At 37.3% G+C, this 20,304-nt stretch overlaps 1 protein-coding gene across 2 annotated transcripts in view; it reads left to right on the top strand.

Annotated features, from left to right (window-relative positions):
• Window positions 1–20,304, top strand: part of LOC117232120 (prolyl 4-hydroxylase subunit alpha-1) — a 222,372-nt gene that overhangs the window by 112,833 nt on the left and 89,235 nt on the right. For both annotated transcript variants that reach the window (XM_033491286.1, XM_033491285.1), the window contains one exon: window positions 15,530–15,598. The gene's annotated coding sequence lies outside the window, so the exon portion shown is untranslated. The remainder of the gene's footprint in view (window positions 1–15,529; window positions 15,599–20,304) is intronic.

The following is a 20,304-nucleotide window of genomic DNA, read 5'->3' as shown; positions in this document are numbered from 1 at the left end:
GGGAGGAGAAAAAAAAATGGAGAAGAGAGGAGAGACTTGTCGTGGGATGACGACGGGGCCACAACGTTGATTGCTTCATCGCGGTCCACGGATCAAACGGATCGGGAATTGAAACGCAGCTTGGCGTTACTTAGATTAGCTTTGTGGCCGCGGAGAAACACAGCGACGCTCGGATAGCCGATGTGATTGGACTCGTTCGCCCGAATTTCGATGAAAATGAGATCTTCGGATTTATTGCGCTTTACTGGATTTTTCGATAATTATCGGGTCTCCAGTAAACGCGGTCATATTGTTCTAGTTTGTTCGTATCCCTGCAGATATTTTACAAGTGACACTGAGATCTTGTTACTCAAGCAGCCGTGCACGCGTGGTTATCCAAAGCTAAACTAGAACGGAGGAAACATTCTTGAAAATAGAGGAGCAAGGAGAAACGGGAGATTGAAAATGTCTAGAGACATCTGAGTGAAGTGCAGTCTGATAAAGGAAAAATTTTTCAAGTGGAATGCGGCTGAATGTGGTGCGGCGACGTTGACATAACTGCAACGGTGTCAGGTTTTATTCCATTTGGGGTGTCTTGCTAAATGAGAGAGTAGTACAAGTGTCTTTTTCTCGAACACGTACTTTCACATTGCAGTGACTATTGTAATGAACAGAGGTATGCAAATCGTCACCATAGCTTTTTTTTAAGATCAACGATACCCATTGTTTGTCGTATTCCATTTCCCCTGTGCTCTTCATTCATACGATAATAAAATTCGGGACATCGTTAATTTCACTGTTCGTTTCTTCAGAAATGTTCTGTCTTGTTCATCCCTCATTTATCCATAGTCTACGAATGTTTATGAAAATTTAAATGTGTTTTCTGTGTCTATAAAAAATTTCAACGAACAAAGATAATCGCATAATGGATACATAAAATATCCAAGGTGACACGGACATATCAAAATCTAATATAAAAATCCCCAGTCTAGTCATCAAAGAGGTAAAATTATCAGTGACAACTACATGCTCGGTCAAATTAGGAAAAAACTAAAAAATATTACTTACAACTACTTGCAACTATCGCTCTTTAAAATCGCCAGCCATTCTTCCTAACTCTTTGCTTCTTCAACACTCTCTGTATGTTTTTCCCCGTTTTACTGTGATACGAGGGTATAAAAGATTCCGATTCGATGTAACACTCCGTAGACACCATAACGTTATACCCTTGGAAGTTTTATTTCCGAAACGTTCTGTATCCTCCGGCATCGTGTTCTATACGTAGTATCTCAAGGCAATCCCGTATCTCCGGTCGTACTCTCTGACACTCCGCAGCACGTTTCTCTGCACTCCGTTACTCTTTGCCAGCCTCCCCGAAACTCCATGTGCTTGTCTGATACTCCGCAGCAGGCTACACTCGTGCAAACTTTCCCATTCTCTCTCTTTCTAACCGTATCGCTTTACACCCTCTTCCCTCATCCCCTTATCACTCGTCTGCAACACTTCGATTTCAACCATTCGCGCAACGTCTCTGTTCATCGATCGCAGCATTCCACGCGATATTCCGATTCAGAGAACAGAAGGTCGAAAGTTTAGTTTTTATTCTGAGGGATGATGTAAATTTTGGTAGATTTTGATAGAAAAATTTTGATCGATAGCTGCTATTTTAGGTTCAAAGATCCAAAGAATTGGACTTTTCTTCCCTCCAAGGAAGACTTTTATGCGATAAATAGAAATTTTCGTCGAGATAAGATATAGAGGAACAGTCGTCAAAGAGTACGTGATACAATTTTTTCCTATGCAATTGCTATTATATATGTTGAGAATTGTGGATCTTAGTCGCCGAAATAAATGTGTGGGAACACTAACATTACATGTAGAAATGATATTAAAATAGTCTCAGATTTATTTAATATGTGATTTACAAGATATTCGTAGATACACATTGCACGCGTCTCAGTAGTCTTTACCACCATACGTACGGAACAGTTGCATTCTTCTGTTTTACGAGACGCTGCGCACGCTCATACTCATATATGTGTGTCACTACTACGCAGCTAATCCAGTGTAGCACACAAAATTACACATATCTCAATAATATATTACCCATTTTCAATAAAAACTTGATATTAGTTAGAAGATGCGAAAACGAGATTTACCGTATATATAAGTATCCGATAGAAGAATAGAGAAGTTTGGAAGAATATCCAAAAAGCAAAATTTCTTAAAAGCCATTCGATCGAGAGATTTATCTACCATTCTATAAGTGTAATCAATGTACTTGCAGCAAAATAGATTTTAATTGATTAAAAGAATATCCAATATCAAAATTCCCCGCAATCTACTAAACAGAAAAGTTAAAATGTCCCGAAAGACACTATATTCTTCATCTTATTATCACGACGGTTAATCAAGTGCTAATAAAGATTTGTCATGGAGCGGTAAAAAGTTCAAAAACCAGAAGCAAACTCGATTCGGACACATTGATGTCATCAGCAAATTATCTAAATTACGTAACAAGTTCACCGATACTTTTAATATCTTTGGCCATTCAGTGTCTCGTTTTAACTGTAACGTCTATTTAACACTCTATGACGTTCTTAACCGCTAAAATAATATTACTTATGCAAGTCGTGTCCCACATAGAATTTCATCATCTACGTATATAAAATTAGTCGACCCATTTACAATAAATAAATAATGAATTTATTGTCAATAAAAATTTCGATAAAAAATAAACGTATCCTAAGAAGATCTGAGAAGCAAAAATTCGTAAATACTACTTGATGGAAGAGTTTTAAACAGCCGACTAGGAAATTAGGGTTGGTGCACGAGGTCGTGGAGCCAAGTGCGATTAACCGGCTTCACGCTTCTCCGCACTGCGGTTCAGGTCGTCTGAGAGTGACAAAGAGAGAAAGGATCCCTTTACGCCGTCTTCTTTCGTCTTCTCCACGCCTCCAGCTGCAGGGGTTGGAAGGTTATCTGAGAGAACGTGGTACATACAACACGTACGCCGACCCCTGAAATTGTCCCCAGGGACGCGTGACCTTCGACTTCCGGCGGAAATTAAGGAAAACTCTGTTGCAGTTTCTAAATGCCGCCTAATTGTCCGACATAAATTTCGCACGCGGTGCTCGCCACTGTTCGAACCAAAGGTAATGGCTCAAACTTGTTTCATGGTTGCTCGTTAAGGGAAATTAGAGTTCGAATATTTCTGCTCTCTTTTATTTTCTCGATTGTTAACAAGCTGAGCCGAATTTTTTAATATTCTTCCTCGATCGAAATATATAATAATTAATTTTAATGGATATATAATAAGTATATTACAGCGAAAGATTTGATTTTTGCGAAATATATTCCATGTTTGAGTTGGTCTGATTAAAAATAAAACTGTTGAGAATCTCGACGTTGATTTTTTAAATTCTGCACTTGAGGCAACGTCGTTATTATACGATTTTATATTCTGTAATTATCATATAATTTTAAAATAACGAGATAACGGGTTGGAGAAAAATCGAGTGAAATTACATCCTTCGCGAAGTTTAATCGCAGAAGGTGGATGAATAATTGCAATTAGAACTTCATTACGTGACCGTTTAAAATTGAAGGAATCTTCGAAACGGGCTAGTCGTTAACAAAATATCCTAACCACGATGTACGAGATATTTCAAAGTTTCCCGCGCTTTTACCATTTATTAGGAGATCTCGTAATTTCGGTCGTTTCGTGAAACGTTTCTTTATGCTTGTCAGTAGGAAACGGCAAAAGTTTGTTACCAAGTTTTTAATGAAGGTATTACTATTAATATTACACGCTAATCAAATTAAATTTGTATTCATCTTTCTCGTTTTACGTTTCTCGTTCAACCGACTAACCGAGAACGATGAAAAACAATTAGCTCGGAAATTTTACAATCGACCTATAGTTAAACCATCATTAAGAGAATAAAATCTCGATATCACGCTGAAATAATAATCGGCGTATCTCGTGAGATTACAATCGACATGATTAAGATCGCGAACAGGGATGCACAAGGTTTTATTTAACATGGTGAAGCAATTTCTCACGAGGCACAGTCGCAACGGAATAATAATTCGCAAAAATGAGCGACGTTTCTCGTTGACTCTGTGTTGATAGCCAGCTTCGAATTTCAATCTCTCTGTCAGTTTTTCTCGTTTTAGCCGCTCTCTCGTCGTCTCGCACGGTACATTCGTAATAACTTTCGCGAAATTACGTTTGACTCGAGATTTCGTCGTTTCCCGGAGCTTGTTCTCATCGCGAGCAAAGATTTGCCTCGTGGTAATTCCGACCTATCCTTTAAGTGGCTGGCATTAAGAAACGGAGACTCACTCGCTCTGAGAGATGGCTGCTACTTTAGGAATGGAGATTGAGGCATGAACGGACGGAGCAGAATTTTAGAAGCGAAAAGACCGTTTAGTTTCATAAATTTGGATCCTAGGATTTTACTTGGGTTGAAAATTTTATGTTTCCGCCCTAGGTTCTGTTTCAAACTCTTAGCCGTAAGACCCAATCTGAATTCCAATTTAAGATAATAAAAGTTCCTATTTAGAAACAACGTTCGCGACATTACCGTTTTTCTCTGCCTTTCGATTCGCGTTAATTAACGTGGCTTGTGGATACAATTTAATTGAAAGTGAAGTTCGAGTTACGAAATTGTGTTGCTGGCGCGAACACGAGTTCCAAAATTGAGTTCTATTCTTGAAGGTAAATTGGAATTATAAGATCGAGTTCCAAAAACAACTTCGATTTCAAAATTAGATCCGAATTGAAAATATGAATTACAGTTTGAAAACTGTACTCCGAGAACAACTTTAACTTCCAGGAATCGATTGATCGCGTGGAAAACAAATTCAATGAATCAAAAAAAAAAAAAAAAAAAAAAGGAAAGAGAAAAAAGAGAAAGAGAGAGAAATAATGGAAAATGCATTCGAATGATTTTCGATGTGAGAGAAGATGAAACGTGCTTTCGAAAATGCGATTGCGATCGACGAGCTGAAACGATCCAGGCGCGATTGGAACAACGTATCGTTTTTTATACCGCTGCTGAATGGTTAATGTGGCTAAATTGGGTCTGTTGCACCCGCGAAACGACTTTTATTGCTGTGCGTTAGCATATGGTCGGCAGCATTTCGATGTAACGGTGAAATGCAAATTACTTGATTTTTCTATGCAACGTATTCGATCGGTGAACGATAGATGACTGCTATCCGATCGATAAAGCACCAAATAGCATGCGTTAAATGGGGAAAGGAAAATCCGTGCCAATGGTAGGAATGATACGATTTTAGTCGACTCACAATCAATGTAAAAAATTTAGAACAAAAGCGGTGTCGATATTATGTAACAAGATACGAAATACATCGAAGAATTTACAGCGTAATTTTATTCCAGAAGAGAATTTTTATTAAATCAGAAACAATTTACCGAGAGAAATTTTAAAAACAAACAAAAATAGGTTTAAAAATAAATAAATATAGTCCGGTGGCAAGACACGTGCTACTGTTAAAAATATGTAAGCACTTGTTTATTGTTTTATAAAATGTCGTTCAGTTATTGCTGTTATACCAATACCATGAATAGACGATTCACGTTATGGAAATTCACAGTTTAACGAAAAATTATCAGATAATTCTGGAGATATAAAAATAACAATAGCTAAGAAGAAGAAAAAGACGTTCAATCCATTTCTCAACGAAGAAGTGAAAATTTATCGTGCAATATAATCGACCAAAGTACATTATCAAGATGTGACACTGAATGATATTCTCGGTGCATTGTATTCTGTTGAAAAGAAAAGACAACGATTTATATGCAATGATGCTTTTACATATAATATATAATACGTAATATCACAACATAGCATAATATTCGTACATCACACAGATGACATTTAGTATATTATACTTGATATGTGCTAATTATATTTACCAATTTCATTCAACAATTCTACAGATTATTACACTCGATGGATAGTGATGCCACGCATCGAAATCCCTGTGTGACTGCGGAGTGACGGATTACCGTGTTTAATATCCTCCCTGATCCTGTTCAACGGAATTCCTATTAAACTTTGAACCTATCAATAACAGTGTTCGGCAGATCTATGTAGGTACTTACAAATAGCGATATACGAAAATACTGTACTATAGATTAACATGATAAGTTACACGTATGTAGTTTAAGATCACTGAATCGGAAATACACTCGTATTAGGGCAGGTTCGAGTAACGATAAATATATTTTGAAATATTACGATCATTTGCCACGGTACTTAACGCTTCCTGTGTCTTTCTCTATGTATCGTATCTGAGTGTTTACACGCTTACAAACTTACTAGATACAAGTATTTTTAGTGACAGCTAAAATTGTATTCTTCGTTTATATATTTCAAATGTATTTATCGAATCACTTTGGATACGAAGTAAAATCGATCGATGTTAAGCGGAACGATTTAGATGAAATTACGGGAACGACGCGGAGTAAATAGCGCGAAGAGAAAATGATAGATGAGTAGAATGAACGTATGGCGAGAAACTATACAGAAGAGATCAAATGACACGGCTTAATAAATAGACAAACAAACAAACAGGAATCGCAATGAACGAATCGACTAATTCCTATTGGCGTATAGCGATCCGTGTTACGCAAACATAGAAAATTCGACCAACCTTTTGATCGTACTCTCCTCTTTCTCTCTCTCTCTCTCTCTCTTTCTCGTCATTCATGCAATTGATCGGAATCGTTTGTAAGTTTACAAGTCAATAGAACCGAGCATTACACGTGGGTTCGCATTGAAACGTATATAATAAGCAGAATTGGCGGCGGTTTGAGTGCGATGATCGTTAACGTCGAATTGCGATCATCGTTATATCGGAACCCTGTGCACACTCGCTGCATAAATATCACGATCTGTGTGTCGTTGATTCGATAAAACTGCCACTACGGCAGAAGCCTCGGTTAATGGGCATAATAACCTATGGATCCATAGTTCAATAAAACCACAGCTGTGTGAAAGCGCCATGGGTAATGCACACGGTTAATCTGCAGGCCCCATAGTTCAGCAGGATCGCTGTGTTACATGGACTCAACGCGTTGCAAGTCCGGCAATATACATATATGTATAGCTCCGCTGTGTAATAGACACGCTGACGTTCGCGTTTGCAGAAGAAACACTGTCACGTTCCCACGTATTTAATACATGGACCGCAGACCTGACCTGTTGGTCGACTGGTCAGCGTAGTTTGTTTCTGTGTACACAGTTTGCACCTACGTCATATGTACATAGTTGTGACTTGTATGTTTTAGTTCCTCAAAGTATACAGTTTGAACGAGAAATAACGAGATCGCCGACGTATTCGTTCAAATGGTAATCATATTTGGAAAATCGTTCATTTTGTCCAAGATGAGTTTCCTTGATGCGAGTGTACCGCTGAGAATTGTTAATCGACGAATTAGTAGATTTTTGCAGATATACAGTGGCTGCAAAACGCATTTGTACTCCGCCGTATTTATCGTGTATGTAGCAGCTATATTCTAATGAATTACGTGCAAGCGTATTAAATTTTCGTGTCATTTAATAAGAGTCTCGCATGGGTTAAAAGTTTTGCTGTGATTTTGCACGATTGATTTTCTCCATTCACGCTGAAACACGAACTTCTAAGTTACTATATTCCCCTAGTACGAAGAAATCGCGTGGATCTTTGTTACGGTGTCGGATAAAGGAAAGTTGAGAAAGTAAGTAATACGAACAGAAGACAACATAATTCTAGAAAATGGGATTACAATTGACGAGGACAGTGAATGGAGCAGATGCTTGTTACCAACATGGCGAGGAAATAGCGAGACGAATTTTTTAGCAACTGCGTGTACCGAACAATATCTCTATTAAAAATTTACATAAATAAAATGATACTGAAAATGACTTTGAAAATGACTGAAAATACGAACAACGTAACTTCGCTACAACACGTGTTAGCTCTTTGCATCTCGATAATAATTCTTACGGTACGATTAACTTGATCTCGACAGAAAAAGCTTTTCAGAAATATCTCGACGATTTCTCTTTGTTTTCGTCCAATCGAAGTTTCTCTTTGATTTCGTCCACTTGATTTCCTCCAATCTTCGCTGAATCGCAAACTTCTGAATTACTAAATTCCTCAGGTATAAAGGCGTCGCGTTGATCCGACAAAGAAACGAGCTCGTGGGTCAGGTGTCGCGATTCTTATCATTTAAGTCCGGGCGGTAATTCCTCATAATTAGAAGGTCGACGTGCACGGGTGGTTGTAGAAAATCAGGAAGGAAGCAAAGGAACCGACACGGCGGTGAGATAAGGCGTGGGACGACGAACGAGCGGAGGCAACTGCAATTTCGCGGTACACGTGCTCTCTACTCCATCGTGTTGGATCGATACACACCGGGTGAACCGAAGATACTGATCTCCACAGCTCGAGAAACTTTTTCTCCTCGTACGGGTTGATTCCTGACTAGCTTTTAGGCGATTACGGACCCGTGAACGATATTACGAGGTGACTATGCTTTACATTTTTCCATTTCATCTCGGAATTTTCTTCTGCTCCTTCCTAAATCTTTTGTTTTCTTACTCCGTTCTTTGTGTCTCTCGAATTCTCCTTATTAGAATCGAATGAAGCTAGATATTATTGATCTCTTTTAAATATCGTGGATATTCTATAGTATAGATATTCTATACTTTGTGTCCTAAATATTTTAAGTATCCTGCTACCTGAATATTCCAGATGTCCTTGGTATTCTACGTTCTACATATTTTAAATTGTAGGTTAAGTGTATCCTAGATGTGCGTGTTTCGAGTATTTTATATCCAAAAATTCCTCTAAGAATTTTCAATGAAATTTCATGTCGTGGATACCCTAGATAGTCCGAATTATCCTGGATACTTTAGAAATATTTTATCCATCACCGTATTCCAAGTATTTCTCAAATAAAACTGTATATTTTAAACGAGTGTACTCAAGATGAGTCTAATTGCAGTGAATACTTTATAAGCGTTACATCTACATTCTTCTGTATTTATAGATAAAAGTTTATATTTGTCGTAAATATTCAACAAATATTTTACCCACATTCTTCTTCAATTTTTTCTATACGCTTCGAATAAAATCTACAAATACCAAATACTACGAGTAATCTGAATTTTGAATATCAAGAATAATTTATATTTTCTTCCATGGCGTTTCTTCCACCTTGAAAACATTAGACTCCCAGTCTTGACTAATCTCAGAACATTTCAGCACCGTTTTCGAGCCTCTGAAGCTGTTTCGAAACACTTAAAATACTCATTTTCATTCGCTCATTTCGAATATAATCCAGCTTAACGCGAGACATGTCCGCGTCGGACCAGAAATTTCGAGAGAACAGAGGCCGAGGGCACCTCGATAAAACGAAAGAACCAGCGCGCTGGTTAAAACGCGAATTTTCTAATGAAACAACGTCGCCTTTGCGCGCCTTACGAGGCCGCACAGACTTAGCTAAGACAATACATACTCCAGCGCAGGAAAAATTCATAGACATTTTCAGACGAACGCTCGTCCTTACTGCGTTTTAAACGCTGCTAGCTTACCTCAAGAGGCTGACTTTATCGTACGCCAGGAAACTTCTCTTCTCTTCTCCTCCTTTTCCATTTTTCCTTTCTACCTTTTTTCCCTAGCTTTCTGTTTCTCTCGTTCTTCGCTCTGAGTCGTGGCACGCGTGTCTGCTCGCCATAATATCGCGCGAAGAGATTCGTTAGACGGTTTTCGAGTGTCTTTATGATTGTACTTTTTATAGTTTTGCGGCTTGGATTAGGTGTTCCGTTCTCTGGTTGGAAGTTTCCGGCTCTACTCCCCCGCTGAGTTCTTCCGGCGCACGTTTTATCGATGATCGTTTGCGGGGTTGTTAATTGCGCAATATATCTGCACGATGTTTTCCAAGGGGTGGTTCTTGGAATAAGGCACTTTAGTGTAACCATCGTTTATGATTATTCTCTCTTATTCTGTCATATTTCGAGCATACTTCAACACACATACACGCATATACAGGGTGGTTGGTAACTGGTGGTACAAGCGGAAAGGGGGTGATTCTACGCGAAAAAAGAAGTCGAAAATATAGAATAAAAAATTTTTTTTTAATTTTTTTTTTATTTTTCCATCGAGACAACGATCTACAGTGAGATCCGTTATAACGAGACGTGATAAAGTGCACGCGTACCGAGCGAAAATTCAAAGTCGATTTTCTCGAAAACAAACCCTCAAACGAAACCTTTTTATTCTATATTTACGACTTCTTTTTTCGCGTAGAATCACCCCCTTTCCGCTTGTACCACCAGTCACCAACCACCCTGTATATATGTATATATAATAACGTAAATTCGTAGGATAAATCAGACGATCGATTCTGGAAAATCGAGTTTATTTTGGGAATAATTCAATTAAATACAATAACAGTTAATAACAAATATACTACAAATTTTACCTGGAAAATCAAGAGTCGATTTTCTAAATCCTAAATTACCGTTCTTCTCTCGTGATCTATTCAGCAAATGACTGCTGGTAAAACAAAAGAAAAGTAAAAACGTCGGTTGGCGGATAGTTTGAATTCTATAGAATTTACATAAATATACGAGTTCAGAGCAAGTATTGCACAAAATTAAAGGATCACTAAGTTCTGATGGAAAAATCGTCTATTTACGAACTATCGTGTAGCTTGGTGAGGAAAAATCGCGAAGAAACGGCGGTCTACCTGAATTCATTATAGAAGGTGAAGCCTGCCTATCTCGCATACTTAAACTGGCTTTTACAATATTGATCGAAGTATAACACTAACACTAACTCTTTATACTGGGCGAAATTTCTCCTCTGACGCCAGCAGCAAAGTATCTCGATAAAAAATGCACCGGTACTTTTTCACGTATAGAAAATATTTGACAACGACAATATTTCTCATTTGAGAAATGAAAAAAAAAAATACAAGTTATAACAACAAAACGCGGCACGTTTTGTGTAATTGACAAAAATATGAATTATTCTGTCGGATGCATTTTTTATGACAGGCTCGTATGGACGCGTCGTTGTTAATTTTTCTGATTGTAGCAAGGTAAATAAAATATTTGGAAACGAGATACGCAAATATAGTAATTACTTTACGCAGAGTAGGCGGAGGGGGAGCTGCAAAAATTGCGACTGTATGTTGATAAAGGAATTTATCGTTCGTCGCGCAAAACTGATATGTTTTTTTTTGAGGATAAATGCGTTACTCTATCGAGTCCAGCATCGTCTATTATTTCTCCGGACGAATAATTAAAGCGCGTTTTTCAGTTACCAATGGTAATTAACGAAAACTTCAAACCGTGGCAAAAACAGCGGAAAATAATGACGCGGTGTGCGTGCTCGTGTGCCCATAACCCCGGTGAGCCATGAAAAATACCTACTATACGAGAAACGCGCATCATCGCGTTTTATTATCCTTCTTGTACGCACGAAGAATTGCGTAATATTACTCTTTTCTGCGATTAGTGCCTCTGGATTTTGTAGATTCGTACTGATGGCAATCTGAAATTGCGTAAGAATGTCGATAATTGTTCTATTAACAAATTTTCCAATTGAGCTATAAATTCATTGGTTGGGAAACATCACAAAATTAATCACATCTATCTAATCGCAAAAGAAGAATCGAACAAGTGTAACACATTTACAACACATTTGCTAATTGAATACCCAAAGTTTCAAAACGAAAGGAAACAGCGCAACATTCCAAGCCGATGCCAAACCTCAAGACGATGCTACGTAAAAAGGAAGAAGTAAAACGGCTCTTACAGTTTTTAAAAGACACAAACTTCTTCCAACTAATCTAACCGCAGAGAAATAATGGTACTCGAGTATATAATCAAGTGTATAAATATACCTAATACAATGCGAATATCGTACGTATTTCTAGCCAAACAACACCGTACTAATGTAATATAATATTCTATAAATTCATGGAATACAATTGTAGTCGCTAATAATCCTCGCAAGTGTAGGTACCACTGTAAATAAATAAATTGAAAACGAATATTTTGTTATTGTATCTACTGATGATTAGCGGGAAATTTTGAGGAATTGTACATTATTTGTTAAGGTTGACTGATAGAGGAACGAGTGGATGAATTTGCAATAGAAAAATATATTGAAAACAGTATAGGTATAAGTACAGGTATAGTGTATGCTGATTCAGATCCTCACTTTTACAGTGTTACAATACAACAGAGGAAAGGGAGCACGTTCATATATTTATAGCAAAAAAACAGTACCAAAAAGTTAACTTTGGTGTGTAGCTCTAGCTGAAGGCTACAAGAAACAACAATAGAAATGTACTTATAGCTCTTTTGTTTCTAGATCTTCTAGTCCGAAACAATATTTATATTCAAGGGTACAATAATATGGATCTCTCCTTATTTTGAATTTTTCACTAAATTCTATTCTCTTCGTAACAGCGGTTTCCAGGTCAGGGATATACAAAAGGAAAGGTGTAGAGTTTTTCTTGAGGTAATTACTTTAACATTATTAACCAGAAATATTTACGTAAAAATTTTCGACTACTAAGCAACAAAACATCGAGTATAAAAAAATTAATTTCATTCGCTAAATATGTGTTCGATCTATCTCGACTGTTAGAATCAAACGAATCGAACTATGTATTTGAACTGTAATTTTTAACATTCGTGTTAATAATTTCGATTCGTTTTCAAATATTTACCTTCACTCTTCACTGCCGTTTATACTACGAGAAAAAGAAACGGAAGAGATTTAAGAAGAGACGAACGAACGGAGTAACATTATAGAGTCCATATACAAATACGCGATTTGTCGAACGTATTTCACTCACGCGCGTGGAATCACTGCGTTTCCCTGTTCTCGATTCAATATTTCCCTCGCCTTCGTGCCGATTTCTCCTCCATACCTGCTCCAACCTTTTCCCTATCCCCTGTGTTTCTTTCGTACTGTCACCCTTTCCTCAGTTTCTCTCTCTCTCTCTCTCCTTTTACACTGCGTAGAACAGGATGCAGACGAGCTGGCCGAAGAATTCGTCGCACGTCGTGCCGCAGACAGGCTGCGAGGCTTTTCAGAAACGCATTTGCACATGACGAGCAGTCGGCGAGGCAACAGAGAGACGACAAGGGAACCGGCCAGGTGGTTTGATAGAGAAAACGAGACGACACGCGAGAGCAAGAACGAGGGCGAACAGATCAACGGTGTCTGTCATCGAACAGACGTCATGGAGATGGCGAAGAGGGTGGAGAACGTTTTCCTTACGCATCGCCGACAACCGAGCACTTTCAATCTGGGATTTTTTTATTGGAGCCTTCGTTCTTGCATAGAAACGAGGACAAATTTTCATACGATATCCCTCCACGTTTGTTTTCGTGTTTGTTAAATAGTAAAACTGTATTGCGTTTTCTTTTTTTTTTTTTTTTTTTATTAAAATCTCTTAACAAACAATTTTTCATTTTTCATGATATAAAGATATTGCAGCAGTAAGGAGACAGCATTCTATGTTTAGATTATAATACTTTTAAATTGGACGAGATATTTACAGAAAGAGAAACAAAGTTACTTAATTTTTCTAATTAATTAAAATTCCTAATCGAAATTCCGTTGTCACAATTACAAATCAGTCTTAAAATTCCAAGAAATAGGTAAAACAGAAACAGGACAAAGATTCGCTTGCTATAATATGTTTACTTTTAATTGAACTGAACTCTAACTCTGCTGAACTGTACTAAATCTGTTTCCCTAAATCTGAAAGCGGAGAACATTGTCCTGTCGCTCTGACTATTGCAGAAAATCTGTCACGAAGCAGATTGAATTATAACTTTTGCCGAAAAGTAATACTTTTGTTGACCTTAATTTTTATGAAATTTAGTTTTCTTTGGCGGAGAAGAAAATTAAGAATGGTTGGGGAAAAAAAGAAGCGAATTCATTAGGAATTATCTCGTCTTCGTTCTCTTTTCATTTAATTAGAGCGGTAAAATGGAGAAGATTTTTGATTCTTTTTGGGAGTTGGGAACGAAGCCCGGGTAAATGAGGAACTACGACCAAAAGGGTAACGAGCACGACGAACGTGATAAAGCGTGGCAAATTCGGCGAACATCGAGTGCACACGCGATCTTAAACGACAAATGCAGGAAATTACGGGCAAGCAATGTGTGAACGCTGGGAAAAATAATGAGAACGCAAATACGATGCGTCGAATCGAACTAAATCATTAGAATTGGGAAAACACGGGCCATTGTAAATATTTAATTGGCAATTTATCTACCGGTGTCTCGTTTGTTATTTAGGTAATTACGTACAGACAGTAAACACAGAAAATAGTAATATAAATGGACAAATGGTTTTCAACAAACAACAATATTTAAAATGAATGTCTTCTAGATTCTATTTATTCGTAATTATGTTACACGAATTCTGGAAAGCTAACATCAAAGGACATCGAGTTTGTAGAGAAATAATGTCGAACTAAACGCAATTACGTTATCGAACGAACACAATTATTCGATATCACAAAGAAACTTATATAGTGTGAGATTTCACTCATGGTAGTCTTTGAAGGTTACATTTAACCTAAACTTCGTAGTGAAAGATGTTAAAAACAGACGATTCTCGTTGCAGACCAAGGAAATTACAAAAATCAGTACGACCGTTAAATAAAAAAAGGGGAAAACTCTCGAAAACAATACAAACTACATACAAGAGAGTCCTTATAGTGGAAGCGAAGCAATGTAACTCGTACAAAAATGAAAGAAATACCTGAGAAACAGAAAAAAAAGAATGCAGAAGGCAACCGTTGGAGGAAAGAAGGGAAATTGAACAGAAAATCAAAGGAAACGTAGCAGGGAAACTTCATAAAGCGAACGAGTTTAAAGGGAACGAAACTCGAAAGGATACATTATATGATTGAAAGGGGAAAAAAAATAGATAGAAAACAAAGTAAGAACTGCTGGGAAGCAACATGAACAAAAGTAGTCGGATGAACAACCAAGCGGAAAACAATGATCACTCGAAATGGAAGATAAAGGAGCAAGCCAAAGACGTCCGAGAAGATAATCGAAAAGTGAAGGGCTGAAAGGATGGCGACGCTGTGGATTACGAGACAAAGAAAAATGAAGGATTCGCAAGATAGTTCCTGGGAATAATGGTGGAAAATTTTATGGAATCGCTAGGCGTAATTGCAGGCATGCGCAGCTCAAGAAGCTGTGGAATTATTATGATAAAAGGGAGAAAGATGGAGCGAAAGGAAGGAAAGAGCCGAGAGATTAATGCTGTCACGTGAAAAGCTGTCAGAAATCGCGATGGCGGACGTGAATCGAACTTTCCTTACTCGCTGTTCTCACAGGAACAGTATTATTCTATGGAGAACGTAATTTTACTGTGAAAATCCTGCGTTTCTTCGTCGCTCTACCATCTCGTTCTGTCATGAATTAATATGATTCTATGTGGTTCGCCAGTGTTCTTAAAGATTCTTTTCTTTCCTTTGCAGATCCTCGACGAGTATCAAAGAACATTTGTTCAAACTATCGTGGATTAATCAAAAACAGAAATTAAACACGTAAGTGTGACGTTCATGTTGTGTTTTATTAGATCTAGGATTTGTTTAAGGATATCCGAAAGGAGAATCGTTATTATCGGTTCTTCTTCATATGGTTTATCTATCGATGAAGTACATTGCTTTGTCGATAACAAGTTGAATAGTGATTTTGCTGTTTTACATAATCTTTTACTTAAAAGTGTTGGTTCTTTTGTTTTAAGGATTTTTAAATACGTAAAATAGATGTTGATGCGGGTTATTGTTAATATACAAAATTCGCTGGAGCCAAAAATTACACGAAACAAAAGAAGAATCAAAGATTGACGTCATTAGGTGCATACTTGCAACGATTTCAAATATTTCGTTAAAGAGGGAAAGACTATAACACATTTTCTACGTCGAAATATGTTATTCATTTTTCTCGAATACATCAAAAGCCAATAATGCAACAAGCAAATATTTGAAACCCGAATTTAGTGACGTTATAATATAATATATAACAGTAAATAATTTCCTAAGAAATATTCAACAGGTATATCTTTCTACTAGCTGTATCTTTGTACTAGTTGTAAAAGGGATCTCAAAAATTGAGAAATAAAGTCATATTTTGAAAATTATATTTTAGAAATTAAAACACCTAGGAACAAATGTTTCTCTTGTTACTGTCACTCTTTTATCGTCCATTAAATCCGTTTTCATTTAAAGATCAAATGGCTATGTCTCGTTATTTGTTCGCGAATGATTCTACGAAAATACAGTAAATCCAATTTAATGAAGAGAGTGGCAAAGAGAGAACCGTGAAATCTCGATTCGGTTATTTGTTTGTTCATAAAAGCGCTCGATCTATCGAATCCATTCCCTCCATCGGCTTATTTGTCCCTTGAATCTGGAAGAACGTTGATTTGTTTGCCTCGCGATACTCAAGAGCTTTGGTCCCACGACGAAAAATAAATTTCTCCCATGGTCCGCCGATAATCAGATTAATTAGCTGAGGAACAATTTTGTCCGTTTGTACGACGAGGCTGATCGCATTGTTTTCGAAATCTTCTCGCTTTGGTACTTAAAATTATTACCATTTTATTTATCTTTAATATATCATCAACGAGATCCTACAATATAAATTAGACGTTTGATATCAGTATTATTAATTATTATCTTAATTAAAGGGAATTATTTACATTGAATTTATAAAATATTTGAGAATTAAATGAATTAAAATTCTTTTAAACGTGGTTGTTTTAAGAAATTCTCTGTCGAATGTGAAAAAGGAAATAATCGAGATTTCCATTTCTTTGTTGAAACGGATTAATAACAGAGATAAAATGAAACGTTCTCGGAGCTTATTATACAGTTAAAATGTCCGATGGATTTAAAGAAAATTTATGGAACGTAAAACCAACCCTTCTATATATACGCATAGCCAGGAATGTATAGAAGTAATTTTTGCATTTCTACCAGAATCAAATTAATTTTTTCCCTTTTATTTTCTCCAATTTTCTTAGCTCGCAAACATTTTCCCAAGCTGTGTATGCAATTTATTCGACGAGTACCGAAAATAAGTGAAGTAAAAATCGAAAATAAACGAAATAAGGACGCAAAACGTAGACTGGAAACGAGGGATGGGCAAGCAATCATCTTTAAAGTCTTGCTACTTCGTTTTAGTTTCTTCGGAGCGGTTAAAACCACGATACGATTCCCAAAGGTCTTTACAGCAAAGTTGCAATCCCTTTTTGGACGCGAATTCGGCATGATGTATCGGCAAGACCTCCACAAGGATGTATTATTCATCGACGCAGCCATCTATCTCGTCATTTTATCTTCTTCCGTTTGATCCTTCCTTCTTATTTTTGCGATCGAACATGTTGGAACTTCGATGGCCCTGCTTTGCATTTATGAGTCCCGTTCCTGCCGGAGTTTCAGCGATTGATGCGATTTTAGCGACCTCACGGAGGAACCAGGGGACGATTTTTCCTTGCAAGTTATTCCGATCGTGTGTCTCGTTATTTTAGCCTCACGGATGATTTGATAAATCGAAGAATGTCAGTAAAATTCATATTTGTTAAAATTACTTGTTATTATAATAATTGGAAAATAATTTGAAGGAAGAAAGAGAGAGAGAGAGAGGTGGGGAGGGATCAGATTTGGTTGTCGTTTTTTTTTTCAGGAGAATTAAGATTAGGGAACTTACTAAACTGCAAATTTTGATTTCCTAATTTTTTTGGATTCCTGCTCTAGATATAGATGACGTTTTAACCATTTCAATTTTCCACCGATATAATAATTTTAATTCTCGAATAGTCATGCCAGGTTATTTGTTATTATAATTCGATATGCGCTCGTATGAACGTACTGGCAGTTTCAATTTTCCCCCACCCTTGGAATTTTTATTTTAAATTTTTTCATGCTTTGCATAAATCTGTTTCGTTTAAAATACAGGATACATACGTATCACGACCTTCCAATTTTTAATTTTTTTAACACCTAACCCTAACCTACCGCAACCTAACGAAACCTAATTTTTGCCTACCTACTTACAGAAAAACGATTCATTATACAAGATACACGATAATTATACTCTCAAATAACAATAATTACTTCATATTCCATCGAAACTATCCTAATTTCTATCTTGTGCGTGAATTTTTCGTATTGTCCCTCTCACCTCCAAACTGTTCTCTTTTAATTGACTAATATTCTGACCACAAAACGACCATGAATATCCATCGTTCCGTAGAGCACAGATTGCGAATATTTTAATAAGAACTTCGAGGGTTGGAGAACGAAAAGGCCGCGTTATTAGAAAAAGAAATCGAGAAAGAAGAAGGAAAAGAGAGACTATGTGGCGAAAGATTATTTTGGATATTCTGTCGTGGCTTTATAAGCCGCTGCTGTGGGATAAGGGAGAAAGAGGCTGATATTAAAGCTTCCTATTCCGCGGATCTTCCTCGTGCAACATTAACCCTAGGAATACCCTCTCTGTGTAGGAATGTTCTTAGCCTAGCTTATTAAATTTCCCCGAGTTTTATATACTGACGTCCGCTTCATTGCTGTTGTAATATCTCGGGTTTCCTTGATTCTTCCCTCGGAATCCATCCGGCCTTTGTAAATCTCGTGATAGATAATGGTAAAATAATAGATGATATAATTCCGAATTATATTTAATCCTTCAATTCTGCAAGTGTAATATAATAGTTTAGAAAATTGAAAAGTTAACATTCTGTCTTAATTATATTTACATTTGCAAACGATTCCTTTTTTCTTCAAAAAAAAAAAAAAAAAAAAAGAAAAAGAAAGAAGAAAATACATGAACATCGTTTCTTTCGAAGAAGAAGAACCCTCTTCCACGACCCTCTTGTACGCATCGACAATTTCACCCTAAGGCAGGACCTTAAACTCCTCTTCTCTCTTTTTATCCATAGAAATCCTCCTTACGTTCTCCCCGTTTTCGTCGAAAATTGCCTCGCTCTCGTGACTTCTCACACAGCTTCTCCATCGAAATCGCAACATCCTGCAGCGAACTGTACGAACAAAGCGAACCAAATTAGATCTAAAGAACGAATGAAAAAAGAAACAAAAGGCAAAGGAAAAATTACCGACACACCGTGCGCTGTGCAATTTTGATCTTATTATTCGGTAATATCATCAGTCTGTAAGATATGTAAATATAAACAAGAATTCTTCTGAAACTCGATGGAGGATCGATAAAAATCGTTTGTAGATCAAAGCACAATTGCTTGAAAATTAACTCGCTCAATCGTTATACGTTCTTGTTTGTTAATACTTGTCAAATATGTACCATATTAGTTTCCAATTTAAAAATGTCTTTCTATCCTTGAAGAGCAATTTTAAAGAAACAGTTCGGACAAGCCCGCAATTTTGATCGTTCGTGATTGGCGATCGCCAATCGATGGTTGACGACCAGATTTCTGATTACATATGTTCCGCGAAAATGTTAAAAGTTGCACATAATCTCTGCTTTCTTTACTTAATCAACAAAATATCTAACGAAACCGAAGGAAGGATAAATCATTTTTACACGACACTCACGAAAAAATGAGGAGATTGTTCCCAGCACCGGTATCATTTACTCAAACGTCACTATGTATGTGGTCAGACAAAGAAATAAATGTTCAAGATATTTTCACTCGCCTCAGATCCCCTGATATCGAGTTTCAGGAAAACTGCACATTATGTGTATCTTTTTATCTTTGTCCCGAATCCACGTTCAAACGCCGCACTCTGGAACGTGAGAACGTGGCCTACAAACGTGCGAACGTTGCCTGGGAACGTACGAACGTGGCAAACGTAGCCTGTGAATTTTGATTTTCGTCCCGAATCGTTGTTCGAATTCCGTACTTCGCGTCGGCTCAAATTCTGCCACACGGGAGAAACAGCAAGCGCATAAACCCAGACCGAAAAACCAGGAACAGTCGTGGAAAAACCGTAAGTCCCCGAGGAGGTTGCAATGGATTTGATGTAAAGAAAAGAAGGAGAACAAGAGAGAGACAGACAGACAGACCGATAGAGAGAAAATGTTTAAAAATCTCGAAGACGCACGGTTGTTTTCGAGAACGACCAACGTGGACACAAAAGCCATGGTTCTCGCGCAGCTTCCGCTTCCTTCTTTCCACTTATTTTCACCCCTTCATCTCTCGCTTCTTCTGCCTTTCGCCTCGCCAAGGGGAAGAAGGAACGCCAGCCTGATAAAAGCGAGCGTCGACACGGGG

This window comes from Bombus vosnesenskii, unplaced genomic scaffold, assembly GCF_011952255.1.
Source record: "Bombus vosnesenskii isolate JDL3184/JDL3185 unplaced genomic scaffold, Bvos_JDL3184-5_v1.1 scf7180000013285, whole genome shotgun sequence".
Lineage (NCBI taxonomy): Eukaryota > Metazoa > Arthropoda > Insecta > Hymenoptera > Apidae > Bombus > Bombus vosnesenskii.
The sequence above is the reverse complement of the archived record's forward strand: the minus strand, read 5'-3'. Positions and strand labels throughout refer to the sequence as shown.